The sequence below is a fragment of the Quercus robur genome, chromosome 7 (genome assembly GCF_932294415.1).
Source record: "Quercus robur chromosome 7, dhQueRobu3.1, whole genome shotgun sequence".
Taxonomy (NCBI): Eukaryota; Viridiplantae; Streptophyta; class Magnoliopsida; order Fagales; family Fagaceae; genus Quercus; species Quercus robur.
The window spans coordinates 41,655,375-41,670,174 of record NC_065540.1 but is presented as its reverse complement, the minus strand read 5'-3'; the positions used below and the strand labels follow the sequence as shown (position 1 = coordinate 41,670,174).

At 32.8% G+C, this 14,800-nt stretch overlaps 3 pseudogenes; all 3 read right to left on the bottom strand.

Annotated features, from left to right (window-relative positions):
* The window catches only part of LOC126693492 (AUGMIN subunit 1-like), a 75,129-nt pseudogene extending 62,559 nt beyond the window's left edge, over nucleotides 1–12,570 (bottom strand).
* Nucleotides 1–12,570, bottom strand: part of LOC126693491 (AUGMIN subunit 1-like) — a 33,665-nt pseudogene extending 21,095 nt beyond the window's left edge.
* On the bottom strand, nucleotides 8,057–13,877 carry LOC126693493 (AUGMIN subunit 1-like; annotated as a pseudogene).
* Between the last annotated feature and the right edge of the window lie 923 nt (nucleotides 13,878–14,800).

The following is a 14,800-nucleotide window of genomic DNA, read 5'->3' as shown; positions in this document are numbered from 1 at the left end:
GATTGGTCCTTACACATATTCCTTTTGTATTAAAAAATGAACTGAGTTCTAATTTGAATAGATCATTGAAATTATTTTTTTACTCACTAATAATAATCACTAACAACCTACTATTCTTTAGCATATAATTTCTCCATTATAAAAAACGAAAAAAATGATACGCACATTAAAAATATGAAAAGGTAGATATAAAAGTCTACCTATTAATTGCTTTGTCTAAATTAAGAGAGAGATATTAGAATTCATGTAATACACGTCAAGAAAAATAAAACAAGACATAAAATAAAATATTTTTATCTTTTTGAAATTTTTAATGTTTTTGGACATTTTTGAATAATCAAAACAAGCAAAAAGAACCAATAAAAAAAATACAAAAAAACAAAAATAGAAAGTAAACAGGTCCACAAATAATTGAAGGAAATAAATCAAGGACAAAGCAAAAAACACTCACTTTAGAAAATCTTTTCTCACCCATACAACACATGACATTGGCTTTGTAAGTGAAAAACCATGAAAAATGGAGTGTATTTAAGGGAGAATAAAATTCTTTTGAGAGTGTCAAAAATCTTGTAATTTTCTTTTGCAAGCCAACAATCTTGAAATTTTCAAAACCATGCCAAATAATTTTTATGGACTTGTGGCCTGGGGTATATGATCTCTTGTCCTAAACTGAAACACAGAATTCTTAGATTTTAATTTACGACAATTAAGACGAATATGACCAAAAATACCACAAAAATGACAAACAAGAATAAATTTTCTAGTTTAGTTTTAGACTCAACTAACTATCGTTCCAAGCTTTTCATCTTTTCATCTTGAGAGGAAAAAAATTTTCTAAAAATTTCATTCTTTTTATTTAATTCATCCAATCTCACAATTAGTTCCTTTTTTTCATGTTTTGCCTTTTTTAACTCTTCCTAGAATTTCTCAGAAATTTTCAAACATTTAAATCATTTCTTACAGAGAGTTTCACAAATATCAATAAAATCAACATACAAATCAGTGTCTTCTTTATTTAATTTTTATAGGCATGAGTAACAAGACACTTAAAATTATCCATAACAGTAGGGATCAAGAATTATACTCAAGACATTAATCCAAATAGAGTGTATCTACTTTGATACCAATTGTTGGTTTTAAATAAAATCCTGTCAAAACATTGTATTTAACAAATTTTAAAGTTAACTTAATAATTAGATTTCTTATAAATGTTTTAGGTTAAACACATCATCATCAATACCTTGCAAGTGTGAAAATTTAAAAGAGGCATGACATGATGACCAAGGAAACCAATGAAACAAACCGTTTCATAGGAAAAACCTTGGGAACTTGACATTATCAATCCCGAGGTGAACATATTCACTATAAGAAAGAGATTTACAATCAAAACAATGGCGGTTCTATGAATTTTTTTTAGGGTGGTCACTAAAAAATTTAAATTATACAAAATCTAATAAAGCGATAACTTGAATTTTTGCTACAATTGTGAGTCGAATCGCTAAGGAGAGCAAAATTGTTGTGACTGCAAAGCCAAAATGAATATAATTCTATGCTTGCAAAATTTCAAAAAAATTAAAGATGAATAGCTATGCCATCAATAAATTGTTTTAATTGTTAGTTTTGATAGTTTAAGATTATGCATAAAATACAAGCTTATAGATCATATACTAAATAATATTCGATTGCTACAAAATTTGACATATGTATTAAGAGTGTAAAGAATATGCAATTCAATGGTTAGATTTTTAAAATATGTAGCAATGTTTATTTTATTGAGTAAGATTATAGTTTTAGGCTACAACCAATTTTGTAGCTAAATTTTGTCATGCTATGATAGGATTAAACTGTATATATATTGTATCACTTGTAGATAGCCAAACGCTGAACCACAATATTTTTCTTGGTATTATTTTTTAGGAAAAAATGAAATTAGAAATTATTTTTATTGAAAAGGTTGAACAAACTACAAATTTGAATATTTAGCAATTTTTATCTTTTTGTTTTATAATAGGCTTTTTGTTGAATAATTTGATCACTTGATGTTGTTTGGTCTTGTCTTGTTTTTGTTTAGTTTATGTTTGTTGTTATTTGGGCTAATACTGAAGAGGGACAGCTATTTTTGAGCTTATCAGGTGGGTAAAATACGTTTAATCCTTTCCAAAACTAAGTTCGTCCGTATGCCTCACAATTGTACCTAAAATGATGTATTTAGTCATCGAGGCATAATCCACTTTTAATGTTTTCATTCTCATTTTCTATCTTAATTTTCTAAAAATATCTTTTCCCTCTTGTGTTTCACCTAACAAAGGCATACAATACAGTGGAATAATGACACCCGTTAGGTTTTATGAATGATTTATAACTGATATTTTAAAATTCTGCAATAAAAGACTGGTGCCAAAATAGCTCTTCATTGCAAGGCGTGTTCAAATTATTCAATATGTGCTTAGTAGAATCCAAATCTATTGGCCTACATGCAATGTTCATCTTAGCAAAAAAAATATAATTCATTCTTGAATCTTGAATGTTTATTAATCCCTTCTCAGAAAAAATAAATAAATAAATAATAAAAAAATAAAGAATGTTGATTAATCAAAAGGAAGATTATTGGTGATGGGAATCAATCTAAGGTCAACTCATCCATAGTGGTCGTCCATAACTAGACCACGTCCAAAAAGCTTTGTGGAGAAAAAAGAACTCAGGGTGGACATCATAGGTGGAAATACAACTCATTCATAGGTAATAAAGTCATCCAATTTCAAGAAGGTCATCCATGACCCAAGAGCATGGACGACCATAAGACACTTAGTGAGTTCTACGAGAAAGTTCTCAAAAGAGCTCCATATAGTCAGACCATGATGCACTACTCAACGTACGTACCCCATTATCTCCATTAACCACACACATCACCCATGATGGTGGTGGATCCGAACCAATAGACTTACTTCTAACTCTTTATAAAATTAACAAGTCCCATTCACCTAAGGTAAGTTTTACCATTCACAATTTTTCATCCTTGTGTTCTGGAGAGAAAATTGACTTAACAGTCAGAGGATCCTTAACCGAGTTACATCAGTTACCCTTGACAATTCTTTCTTTTCTTTTCAAGACAAAAAAGTTATCATTATAACTCGAAGCATTCCAGTTTACTGATTTTCGTGCATCATCAATTGGTATTTAGAATATGGAATTGCACTAGGCTGTTGCAACTTTAAACGAAAAAAGCTTATATGGTTTAATTTCATGATAGTGTATGATATGCAATAAGAGTTTCCACACCGACGAGGAATATATATGTCTTAATATTGGAAAATATATATATATAGTACCAATTAACTTAATTAGCAAAGTCGCGCAATTATCATCAAGTAGATTTCATAAATTGAAAATCTATCATTCATATCTATAGAAGAAAAGATGTTAGAAAATATATTGTCTACTGTGAAGCAATGAGGGTTTGATGTCAGGGATTACGATTCAGGAACCGAGGCTATAGCACATCCCTTTGATTCCAAATCTTCATCAATTTAATATATCTCATAATGCCAAGGATAACAAGATCGCAGCTTAGATACTAGTATTGTGTGGGTTAAATTATGGAGTATTTTTTCTTGATTGAAATGTAGTTTTATTTATAACATGATAGGAAATAAAAATACAGAACACTAGCATTCCTCCTACTTATCGTAGGAGTAGGGTTATTGAGCAGAAAACAAGGAAAAATAAAATACGGCAAGGGAACGACAACAGTTGCAACAATAACCTAGGAAAGATACGAACCCAAATGAAGTCATCATGTGAGTCGATCGAGAAGCCACGACTGCATGCATGCATGTCTCATGCATATGAGCCATCACAATTATTTTTCTTACCCGGTTCTTCCTTTCCTGTTCGCTGCGGCTCGTCAATGTCTCATGGAATATTATTGTCACCCATTAGCTTAGTAGGTTTGTCTGAATCGTTTTTCTTTTTCTTTTTATTTCCCACATCATAAGGACTTAGGACAACAGGTTTAGCGTTATTTGTCACTCCGTTGCCAGGAGGCTTTGGTAACGGAGCCTTACTAAAAAGCTCAGGTTTCGTTGCCATTTTCTTGGGCATTTTTTCTTTTTTCTTTTTTCTTTTTTCGCTTGAAGATAGATATGATCACATTGAACCCCCTTTTATAAAGAGTCAAAACACCTTCACTGAAGAACTGCTTACCTGCTTACTACCTCTTTCTATTATTTCTTTAAAGATCAATAACAACTTACAGACTACGCCAACCACCGAACTATACCCGTGAAACGTGGGAATTTTTAACTCCACCGCGTACTAACAAATGACAACTCTCCCCTAAATTATCTAAACATAGAGTGGATTTTTTTTTTTTTCAAGTATATTTTTCATTCAAGTCAAATGTTTATCAAGATTCAAGAGTATTTTGATAATTAAAAAATCAATCATGATGGTTAAATTAAAAGTTCTTTTATTACTAAATAATTTTAAATACATTTATTTTCATATATATATATATATATATATATATATTTCAAGTATAATGTTGCTTAAAATGCAACGTACACAAATTTTAAAGTTTTTTTTTTTTTTTTTATATACAAGATATAAATTTTACTCTAATTTAATTTAAGTATATATGTGTGTAAAGCTCATTCCTAGAAACTTGAACCTCAACCATTTCCCCCCACACCCCACAAGTACTTATACTTGTAAAGTGACCATCGCACCAAGAGTATGCGGTGATTAATTCTAAATATATTTGAAAATCATGAATTTGAACTCACATGTTTCATAATAAATGCTACTCAAAGAGATACACCCAAAGATTCAAGAATTGTGTGTCACTTCCTATTTTGGTGAGCCTCTATTGAGCAAATGCAAAATATTGAGAATTTTAGTATTTTACGTAGCTTCAAAAGAGTGAATGTGTCATTGAAGTAAATATTACATTCTTCTCGCATTCTTAGTCTTTCCAAGCATATAGATTGCTTTATAAAAATGTTATCCTTTGTGTAGTCAAAATTATTTTAAGTCTATTACTTTGAGGTGAATTGCATGAGGCTAATTAATTCTCTTTCTAATTGTAATTCTTACATAATTATATTTGATGATCAAAGTGTATTCTCAGCAGGATGAAATTTGTATTTTTTACCAAACTTTTATATATATATATATATATATATATATCTAAATTACTTATTCTCATTTATTTTTAAGTCATTTTCCCTTCAAGAAAAACAAATAATTAAAATTATATTGTACATTACACAAGTTAGCTACCAGTGGAAATCATAGTTAGTTATTACACGTAATATACCCGTACAATACATGCACGTTAGCACGAAAAATTTAAAGAAACTCGCATTTCCCGTTTCCATATCAATTTTACGGAAACATACGCAATATTTTCGAACCAAAAGTTCAATTTGCATTGCTAACGGATGACGTTATATTTGCCTAGTTGTGAATGTTTTTTAAAGGATAGATTTTTATTTATTTATTTATTTTGAATCGAAACATGTCGCCATCCCATGACAATAAAAGATAAGAATTCTAAGAGATTGAAATCAACACACATGGCAGGCTTGATCTAGCCGTAGATGTTGGAGCAGTGTGCGGTTGTTGCAGTCTTTGACCTGGATCATGATCTTCTCCAAGAAGTTTTTTCGGCGATTTTTTAGGCCAGAGATTGGAATACATGCATAAACTGTTGAATTTTCATTGCTTAGTAGAATCAGTCTTTATCAGAAGCGTTTTTGCTATGTGGGTCTGTCTTATTGCATTGCTTTCTATTTAAGTAAAAATGTCTTCTTTCTTGTTGTTGCGGTGTGAATTGGTTCTTTTCTTTTTTTAATATTCTTGGTTTGTTAAGAATTTCAGTCCCAGATAGATACTACCCAGGTGATGTTTTTACATGATGTCATTGATGACAATTATAACATGTTTGTTCTAACTCTATATGTAGCAGTTTGATTGATTGTGAGTTTGATATCAGTTCCAACTATTTTTGCTCACAGTAAGCTTGCTTGCTCGATCGCATAAAAGTGTTTGTGTTCTTTATGTTGTTTTCTGATTCATATTGTTATCGAACTCAAACGCTGGTGTTTCAATTGGTTTTCCCATTCCTGACCCAAGTTTTTCAATTGGCTTTTTAGAGATCACAAACATTTAGGTGACATTTGAAAGTTGAACCTTATGCCCTGTTTCTATAATTCTTTTCTGGGTTTTGTTTTTTAAGAATATATTTGTCATTTCCTTACTGTCTGGAAGCAAATTATGTCATTATTTCTTTTTAAGAGTTCTTCTTCATTGTTGAGAATCTTCACATCCCCCTAAAAAAAAAAAAAAAAAAAAGAATCTTCACATCCAGAGCAGCAAAACTCGATGGGCGAAACGACCGCAAATTATTTTTATTTTAATTTTAATTTTTTTTAATATGCCTATATGTAATAAGACAAGAAAGTCTATTCTCAGGCGTGGTCTGAAGATTAGATGTTAGGTTTGCTTGTTTGGACTTTTTTTTTTAATTAAGTTTAGTAGCTTCAACCTGTTTTGTCACTTTGTGTAAGTAGACAAGTAATGTTATTGTGTAAGTAACTTAGTAATGTTAAACTAATGTATAGTCAAATCAAATGTCTTGTTTTGTTTACTTGTTTTTGGTTTTACTTTTATTTTAACTCTTTTTTTAATAAATGGGTTATCAACTTATCATGTGACTCTTATTGGCTATTAACTAGGTAGTAGGTTGCTAGCTAGCCGTGCTTTGTGCTTTATGCAACTAGTACCCATGGCATAGTCTAAATATTTTTTAGTGATTTTTTTTTTTTTATGTAAATGGGTCAGGTCATAGGTTGACCCGTTTTTGCTTTGGATCAAAAAATTCAGGTTTAGGTCAAGTGTTTTTCAAGTCGAGTCACAATTCTAACCTATTTTGACATATCTAAGCACTACCAGCCACACCCACACCAATGGGAAAAAAGAAAATTCCACCCCTATTCTACAACATACTTGATTAAGGGATTGAAATGCAACCAATGGGAGGAGAGCAAGAAAAGGCACAAGGCTGGAGGCGAATTTTTCCCTCTTTTAAGTCCAGGATTTGGCAGCACCTATTGTAAAATCCCAATGTTTTAACTACAAACATTGAGCTTTTTCATTACTTTGGCATAAGCTACAGGGACAACCCAGCAAACTCAGCAACAACCACGTAACCATCCATAAACCCACTCAAAACTCAACCCAATAGCAAACCCATCACTACCACAAATGGCAAGACCTACACAAACCCCACCATAAACGGCCACAATCACACCACACCTAAACCACCAATTGAACTTAACCAAGAGAGAGATGTGAACTCAACCGGGAGAGAGAGAGAGATGGGAGAACTGTTAAGGAAGTAAAAATAAAAATAAAAATAAAAGATCCATTAGGATCAATTAATGGCACAGGTGTATGAATTACAAAAATGGCACTTAACTCAGTTCTCAATTTTTGAAGACTCCAAAATGTTGTTCTCATTCTCATTTTTTTGGGTAATGGGTTCCAAAGACTGAGTGAGTGTTTGGATTCATGTTTTTGGGCTCACGTTTGCATTTTTTGCATTTTTTTTTTCCCCAACGCGTATGAACAGTAACATCACATGGATTCACTATGCAGGAGACAAAGTGCACTGTTCACGCACTGTTCATAAGTCTCACGGCACTATTCACACATTTAAAAATTATTTTACTACAATGTTTTCAGTTTTCAATAAAATAAGTTATATCCAAACGGACCTGAGAATTAAAATGAAAACCATACAAACATTGAGCTGGTGGGGCTCACAGCAAACAAGAAATGAAACCTGAAAATGAAGTGTTTTCAGTGAAACCAAAAAAGCTCTTAACTGAGTAAGTACTGGCTTTTAATCAAATAGCACCATTTGTGAGGCATTCAGATTTCATGCCCTGACTGAAATGAATAGTGTTAATTCAAGGAAACTTGATATGGTACGAATTTAATAAGCCAAAAATGGTGGGTTTTTTTTTTTTTAATGAATAAAAATGGTTCAAAATTCTTCAGGAACATATCAACAATTTGTTATAACTTATAATAGATACAATGTAGTCTCCGTCAGTTTTTCTCTTCCACTAAATCTATAATAAAGAAAATTTCATTGTTAGAAGCCAAAGACAATTGGGTAAATTCAACAAGCAAACATCCTTCAGTAGAAATCATCAGATCAACAATATACTCATCCATTGTCCAGATATAAGCCACAATTAAATAATAACAAAAGCTATCCCTTAGTGAATTTACTCTGAAGTGGAAAGAGCTGAATGCAGTACATCTTCAAGATACTTCTCAGCAGCAGCATACTGCCTTTTCTTGTCCTCAATTGCCAAAGCAACCTAAGCTTTATCCTGTATGACATAATAAAAACAAATTAAAATTTCACAATCTTTCCAAAAATAAAAGAAATCCAACACATGCCAACTGTTCTTTGTTACTGAAATAGAAACTTACCGGCGGCAAGTCCTGGTAGCTCCTCAAGGTTTCAAGTATGGGCTTCGTTTTCTTCTCCAACTCCTTCCCGTGCTCATCCATTACAACCAGCATCCCATGGCTAATTTCTGGGGCATAGCCCACACGATTGAGTACAGACTGTCCCAAAAAGTGTTAAACATGAGTCACAAACAAAATGACTTTAAAGAAGAAAAATATGGGTTAAACCAAACAATAGCATCCTCAAAATATGTAGATAAATCAAATTCAAAATAAATATCAGATGAGAAAGTTCATTTGAAGTCCAATCTACTTATTGTCATCAACAAAAACAGTGACTGTCTCCTAATGTCCCAAAGAACTCACATAGAGGTAACATGTCTGTTAGGAGCCCAAACAAAGCCAAAACAAATAATCGAAAACACCTAACCAAGGTGGACTGCCGATCAGGAAACAGTTTGCTCTAATAGGCAGCAGAAGCTTCCGATCGGCATTTTGTTGTTATCCAAGTGCTGACAGTTTAATACTCTAGCTCATGCCAACTCCTTGCACACAGGAAGCTTCTAATAACAGCCATGTACTTGATTTGGAATTGTAACACATGTTGTAATTGATTAGGGAAAATTTAGCACGTCTAAATGGCTAGGAGCTATAGACTTATAGTGAGTTAGGAGCAAGACATTGCATATATAACCCATTGACATGTGGAAATTCATTCAAGCACGTGTCTAATGAGTTAGTTTGGCATAAGCCAAATGGAATGAAGCATATAATAGCCAATGGGAATGGGGCATGAAAGTATATAAATAGAGCATTGTAATCATGTACTAGTCATAATGAAGAATAATAAAATTGATGCATTGTTTCTTGCTTAAGTCTCATTCTATCTAAGTCTTGCTCATTCTTTCTCCTCTCAATTTCTTATGGAGGTTGCAACTCCCTTGAAGTAGTCACCTAAGCCCATTTCCACTGAAACTCTCATGGAACCCATGACGTAACCAAAATACTAGAAGTTCCACACACATACCCTTAACACTTTTCACCTCAAGAACCCACTTGAAACACCAAACTACCCTAACCCTAACTGAGCTCTGATCAATGTCTTAGCCTCTACATTCATTTGTTTTTTTTTTTTTTTTATGACATAGGAGAATTTCACTTAGATTAGTTGCACGTCGCAGAGCATACTGTACAACAATCCTCACTGTTAATCAAACTCCTACGGGCAACTAACCCCACCCACCAGAACCAGTTATCGGATAATCTAAGGGCTTTTACCCTTGACAGGCTAAGCAGTTTATCCTCAAACCTGCTTCTAAATAAACTACTGCCAATAGCAGTTAGAAGCCATGGACTCCTTTTAATACTATGAAACAATGCTGTAACGTTGCATAATAATTAATAAGTACTCCCACAACTCAACTAGAACTTCTCCAGACATGAAGTGGCTGACTTGTATGAAGTTTCTTGAATCCCTTCTAAAATCTTTATAGATTCACTTACCAATGCTATTAAGAATATACCTAAAATCCATCTCCGCCTAGATATTGCAATAGAGATCACCGGCATAACCTTCATTCACAGTTCCACAGTGAGTCAGCATTCTTCAATTCAACCAAATACTAAAAAGAGTCAACACAATTTCCAAATAGGCATAAATAATGTCAATATCAAGTATTTTTGCTTCTAAATCAGGGAACAATGTGATCAAGAGAAAGAAAGTTGGACCTAGAACAAGCTTTCTTTCTTTTCTGATAAGTAAGAAAAGATTGTATTAATTAAGCTACTTTATGCAAAAAGGGCACATAAAAAAGAGCACAAAGGAGGCAAAATGTACAAAGAAGAAAAGAGGAAAGAAGAGAAAAGAAAAGAAAAGAAAAGAAAATACCAGAGAAAAGAGAACTAATGAACCAAGGGAAGGAATCACTAGACTCGAGTCCCTAAACCTGAGACCAATCAAACAAAGAACTACTAAAAGAAGCAAGCAGCTAGTCTTCCAAAGTCTCCACATCCTCAAACGTCCACCTATTATGTTCCCTCTATACACACCACATCAAATACAACGGAACTAAATTCCAAATGTCTAACGAGTGCTTCCCCAACCAAAAAGAATATCTGATACCATACTTGGTAAGACCCACGAAACACCAAAAGATCTAAAGACAAAACACCACAATTGATGAGCCTTCTCACAATGAAGCAGTAAATGATCCACAGTCTCCCCACAACAATGGCACATGACACACCAGTCCACAAAAGCGATAACCCTACTTCTCAAATTGTAACCGTGAGTATCTTATCCCAAGCTGTGGTCCAAACAAAACACGATGGAGAAACTTGTTGAGGGGCCTTAACTCTCCAAATACCTTTCCAAGGAAATACAATGGAGAAAGGACCTCACAACTCATTATAATACGAACGGATATCAAATTCCCTATTCTTCTTCAACATCCATCCCATGTGATCCCCATTCTCAGTAGAAGGGATATTGGATTTCAAAACATGAAGGAATTCCACCACTAAATCCAACATTCACACACAACATATTCACCTAATTTTTAAATATGCCTACTTCTAACTGTCAGACTCCTTTCTTTGGACTCATAAATTTGTAACCAACACATCACAAAAGGCTAACTCCTATTCCGCTTTTTTTTTTATGTTAAATTTTTTTTTTTTCATAAATAAGGCTGTTGTCGTTGATGAAGTATGTTTCACATATAACCTTGCTTTTTAACTGAGGCCCGAGTATAAGTGTAATGGCTCCCCATTTTTGCATCCCAAATGTCTGCAAACAAGAGTACCTCTACAAATATTGAAAAGAGTCCTATGCCATTTCAGAATCATCCACATAGACATAATACATCAGCCTAAGAACAAAACACTGTCAAAGAGCATGAGGCAGCTAGGAGTAGTAGAGGGCTGGCTAAGCTTAATAGGAACTCATTATTATAGCTAGTTTTTACAACAAATTTAGTTCTACAATATCATCCAACCAATCATGTGGAGAGTTAGAGAACGCACACAGTTTGAATCCAAAAACCAATGGGCTCATCACAACCCTATACAGATAGTTTAACAACTCACTGACCATGCAATTACATTCAGTTTCATCAATAAATTTTAAAAAACAAAAACAAAAACAAAAAATCTGAAGTTAAATCTGCACTCAGTTGGTGCCTTAAGTTATTTTACCTTCACATTTCATACTAGTTTTGGACCACTTGAATTTCTGTTGATATTACTCAATCCACATAGGCTTCGCATGAAACTTCACCTCTTAAAAATGCATCATACCACCGAAGGACTCACAATTTTTGTCATTAATTATGAAACTTAATGTCCCCTAGATAGTGACCAACATTTGTTTTTGGGTAAAATACTATTTTGGTCCTTAAACTTTACAAAAAGTTTGTTTTTGGTCCCTAAACTTTAAAAAGTTCTTTTTTCATCCCTAAACTTTGTAAAGAGTTTTTTCAATAATTTAGAGACAAAAATAGGGATCAAAAAAGAACTTTTTTAACAGTTTAGGGATGAAAAACAAACTTTTGGTAACGTTTAAGGACATGTATAAAACATTTTCAATAGTTAAAGGACGAAAGATGAATTTTTCAATAGTTTAGGGACAAAAAAAGAAATTCTTAAAGTTTAGGGATGAAAAACAAACTTTTGATAAAGTTTAGGGACCAAAATAGTATTTTACCCTTTTTTTTCATGATCAGTGACCAATACTGAAAACAAAGTATTAAATTTATAATACTTAAATACCTTGTAGTTGGCACACTGTTGCAGGTATTGCCACTCCTTCCCAGCCATAACTTGCAAGTTTGTCTTCCAATTTTCCATTTGAGCCTCACATGGAGCTACATCATCTTCTAGCTGTGCCAGCGTTCTAAAAAAAATGGTTTTTAAAAATAAAACAGAAAATCAACATCACTTTCATAAAGTGAAACTATTTTTCGAAATATCACATAAAATTTAACAATATAAGAACAGTACTTGCAATGCTTTTAAAGAAAACATATAAATATGTATCTCCATTAAAATTTTACCTTTTCAAATAAGTTAGCCTAGATATTGCCTTTCGAGTAAAATCAAGAACAATTTTGGACTCCTTTTGTACTTTAGCCCTCTTTTCCTCCACACCAGTCTTCCTCAAAGAAATATCCCCCATTGCTACAAGAAAGCTATAAAAACACACTTCTCCTAGTTAATCCCCAAAAAATAAATGCAGAGATTAAAGGACAACAAAACTTACAGAAAAACAACAAAGAAAACCCACCTACTTAGTTCAGTGTCTCTTATATTCAACAAATTAGACACATTTGCAAGAACTTGGGCGGACCCAACCACATTCGATGGCAAACTCTCCTGCGCCAACCCCACACTCTCCAATATCTCCCTGATCCTAGCAGCTACAACCATATTAACAAAACAACAGCTTTATGGGACTAGAAATCCAAGTAAAAAAAAAAACAAGAAAAACTGCTACTCCAAGTATTAAATCTTAGGCAAAATTACAATTTACACCCTATAAGTTTGGCAAATTGTCATTTTAGTCCACTAGGTTTGAATCTTGTCATTTTTGGTCTATTAACCTTGTCAACATTGTCATTTAGTCATTCCTTCTCTTGCCCTCTGAAAAATCTCGTTAACTTCTCCTCCTAAAATGACGTCTTTTCAGTTTGTAATATTGAAAAATGATCCAAAACGATGTCATCTTAAAAGAGTTAACAATGTTTGTCAAATGGCAATGAACGGATAAACTAATGCCCGTTTGGGATACACTTATAAGTAAGCTTATAGCTTATTTTACCTACTATTTGCAAATCCCAAGCAAGATACCTACTTATTTTATTTAACTTTTATCTTTTATCTACAAAACAGCAAAATCAATAAGCCGCTTCCAAACGGAGCATCCATTTGGGTACCCTGTAATTCCCAGTAGCTTATTTGCATAGCGTTTATCAAAAGATATAATTATTAGTAGCAACTAGCAACAACCAAAAAAAAAGCAAATTTTCAAAGTTAACAGCTCAAATGACAAAATTTAAACTTAGCGGACTAAGATGATAATTCACTATTCTAAGCATCAATGCCAAAAGAGAGAGGGAGAGAGGTTGATCCTGAGAGCGATATTCGGCGGCTTTTCGGCGAAAATCTTTGGCGACAATATCGGCGGATTTTTCTTTGGCTTCGGAGATGGTGATGAGACTGTGTAAATAAGAGACACTTCTGGGAGTGTACTCGAATCGGGGACTTCTTTGCCGGCATCGCCGAATCGAGCAGCTAGCCATTTCTCTGCGTCCGATATTCGCGTCGCATCGGATCCACCACTCTTCGTTTCGCTCTCACTCATCCCCTTTCAAGAAAAAATGTGGGATCTGATTCTGATTCGATCGCAGAGTTAATTATTGGAAATAATAAATTTTTTATTTCGATTTTAAATTGGAAACGAAAGAGGAAATGGAAGGTGAAGAAGAGTACCTTTCGAGAGTTAGCCGGCTGAGTCGACTCCGTTTACCGTTAGTACGTTTTTGAGTTTTGAGTTTGAGATGTTTTTGAATGTGACTCGGTGTGAATTTTTTTTTTTTTTTTTTTATATAATATAGAAATTTTAGGATAATCAGTGTATTTCTCCTGGAGACTTTTTTTTTTTTTTTTTTTTTTTTTTTTTGATAAGCTCTCCTGGAGACTTTTTCTCGATCTCAACCTTCTTTTTCTTGGTTTCAACTTTTTCTTTTTAATTTTAAAGAAAGGGGGAGAACGGTGAAGTAATGTAATAGTAAAATAATAAATAAATAAAAGGATATATTATTTTTATTAAATAATTAAATTAAAGGGTAAATTTTATTTATATTCACTAAGGTTTGAGCTAATGTTAACCAGGTTTAAAACTTTTTAAAACTAAATAATTTGGTCCCTAAAATAGTTGAAAAAAAAAAAAAAAAACTTCTAATTGTTTAGGGATTAAGTTGGTTTTAGGAACCAAATTAGTTAATTTTGAAAAGTTTTCGACCCGGTTGGTATTAACTAAAATCTCAGGATATGTTAGTGGAATTTACCCTAAATTAAATTAAATTGGTATACATTGGACAAGACAATTTGAATTATGGAGTTCTCTATTAAAAATATTAGAAAGTGTCAACTAGTTGACTTACAAAACTCTCGGCTAAGTTAGTAAAATTATTAAATTAGGAACTTAGGATAGTTCAAAAAAAATTTAGGATAGTTATTGGGGCAAATTATACTTTTTCATCTTAATCTTTCACACCGAAAACACTAAAGTCTTTGAACTATCAAAATGCACAAT